Source organism: Oncorhynchus kisutch, unplaced genomic scaffold, assembly GCF_002021735.2.
Source record: "Oncorhynchus kisutch isolate 150728-3 unplaced genomic scaffold, Okis_V2 scaffold3090, whole genome shotgun sequence".
NCBI lineage: Eukaryota > Metazoa > Chordata > Actinopteri > Salmoniformes > Salmonidae > Oncorhynchus > Oncorhynchus kisutch.
The window spans coordinates 5,001-7,500 of record NW_022265035.1 but is presented as its reverse complement, the minus strand read 5'-3'; the positions used below and the strand labels follow the sequence as shown (position 1 = coordinate 7,500).

General features: G+C 55.5%; 1 long non-coding RNA gene across 1 annotated transcript in view; it reads right to left on the bottom strand.

Moving 5' to 3' along the window:
* Positions 1–1,218: 1,218 nt before the first annotated feature.
* Positions 1,219–2,500, bottom strand: part of LOC116371298 (uncharacterized) — a 1,906-nt gene continuing 624 nt past the window's right edge. Inside the window, exons 3-4 of the long non-coding RNA XR_004208922.1 lie at positions 2,220–2,329; positions 1,219–1,281 (exon numbers count right to left, since the gene is read on the bottom strand). This is a non-coding gene — a long non-coding RNA (uncharacterized LOC116371298). The remainder of the gene's footprint in view (positions 1,282–2,219; positions 2,330–2,500) is intronic.

Genomic DNA, 2,500 nt, shown 5'->3' with positions numbered 1-2,500 from the left:
GTCTCATGGCTTTGGGCGTGGAATCTGTCTCATGGCTTGGGGTAGAATCTGTCTCATGGCTTGGGCGTGGAATCAGTCTCATGGCTTGGGCGTGGAATCAGTCTCATGGCTTGGGCGTGGAATCAGTCTCATGGCTTGGCGTGGAATCAGTCTCATGGCTTGGGCGTGGAATCTGTCTCATGGCTTGGGCGTGGAATCAGTCTCATGGCTTGGGCGTGGAATCAGTCTCATGGCTTGGGCGTGGAATCAGTCTCATGGCTTGGGCGTGGAATCAGTCTCAATGGCTTGGGCGTGGAATCAGTCTCATGGCTTGGGCGTGGAATCAGTCTCATGGCTTGGGCGTGGAATCAGTCTCATGGCTTGGGCGTGGAATCAGTCTCATGGCTTGGGCGTGGAATCAGTCTCATGGCTTGGGCGTGGAATCTGTCTCATGGCTTGGGGGTAGAATCTGTCTCATGGCTTTGGCGTGGAATCAGTCTCAATGGCTTGGGCGTGGAATCTGTCTCATGGCTTGGGCGTGGAATCAGTCTCATGGCTTGGGCGTGGAATCAGTCGTCATGGCTTGGGCGTGAATCTGTCTCATGGCTTGGGCGTGGAATCAGTCTCATGCTTGGGCGTGGAATCAGTCTCATGGCTTGGGCGGTGGAATCAGTCTCATGGCTTGGGGTGGAATCAGTCTCATGGCTTGGGCGTGGAATCAGTCTCATGGCTTGGGCGTGGAATCAGTCTCATGGCTTGGGCGTGGAATCAGTCTCATGGCTTGGGCGTGGAATCAGTCTCATGGCTTGGGCGTGGAATCTGTTCCGGGCCTTGTTGGTTCCAGAGGCATCGGTACCGCTTGCCATGCAGTAGCTGAGAGAACAGTCTATGACTTGGGTTGCTGGAATCTGACAATTTTTAGGGCCTTCCTCCACCGCCTGGTATAGAGGTCCTGGATGGCAGGAAGTTTGGCCCCGGTGATGTACTGGGCCTTACGCACTACCCTCTGTAGCGCCTTGCGGTCGGAGGCCGAGCAGTTTCCATAACAGTTTCCATAACAAGAGTTGATGCAGCCAGTCAAGATGCTCTCGATGGTGCAGCTGTAGAACTTTTGGGATCTGAGGAGCTTGTGTGTGTGTGTGTGTGTGTGTGTGCGTGCGCGTGTGTGTGTGCGTGTGCGTGTGCGCGCGTGTGTGTACCTGAGGAGCATACTGCAGGCCCTTGCAGGAGGTGGTATCTTCAAGCAGTGCATCTGGAAGTCATGACTGTTGGGCAGTACAGTTCTCTGGACACATGTTGGACCTGCGGATCAATCAAACAATCAACCAACCAATAAATCCACCAGTCAGTTCAGTCTGTCCATTAGTCAATCCCTACCTCCCTCCCTCCATCCACCAATCCCTCCCTCCCTCCCTCCATCCATCCACCAATTCACCTCCCTCCCTCCATCCATCAATCCCTCCCTCCCTCCATCCATTCACCAATCCCTCCCTCCCTCCATTCACCAATCCCTCCTCCCTCCATCCATCCACCAATCCCTCCCTCCCTCCATCAATCACCAATCCCTCCCTCCCTCCTCCATCCATTCACCAATCCCTCCTTCCCTCCATCCATCCACCAATCCCTCCCTCCATCCATCCCTCCCTCCCTCCCTCCATCCATCCACCAATCCCTCCCTTCATCCCACCATCCACCAATCCATCCCTTTCTCCATCCATGCACCAATCCCTCCCCCCTCCCTCCCTCCATCCATGCACCAATCCCTCCCCCCTCCCTCCCTCCATCCATTCTCCAATCCCTCCCTCCCTCCATCCATCTACCAATCCCTCCCTCCCTCCATCCATTCACCAATCCCTCCCTCCCTCCATCCATGCACCAATCCCTCCCTCCTCCCATCCATCCCTCCCTCCCTCCATCCATCCACCAATCCATCCCTTTCTCCATCCATGCACCAATCCCTCCCCCCTCCCTCCCTTCATCCCTCCATACACCAATCCCTCCCTCCCTCCCTCCCTCCCTCCCTCCCTCCCTCCCTCCCTCCCTCCCTCCCTCCCTCCCTCCCTCCTCCCTCCCTCCCTCCTCCTCCATCCATCACCAATCCATCCCTTTCTCCATCCATGCATCCCTCCCCCCTCCCTCCCTCCCTCCCTCCCTCCCTCCCTCCCTCCCTCCCTCCCTCCCTCCCTCCCTCCCTCCTCCCTCCCTCCCTCCCTCCATCCATGAACTATTGTATGACTCACAGGGCCATCTCAAACTGCTCCAGCCATTTCTTCTTGAGATCTCTGGTCTTGAAGAAAAGGTCATATCCTGACTTCCCATAACAGTCTATAAGTAGGAAAAAATGTGACCACTACACACACACACACACACACACATATATACACACACACACACACACGGGATAAGTTTAGTACAAAATGTGGGGAGAGTGAAGGAGGAGAAGACGAGAAGAGAAGGAAGAGAAGAGAAGAGGAGGAGAAGAGAAGGAGAAGACAAGAGAAGGAGGAGAAGATGAGAAGGA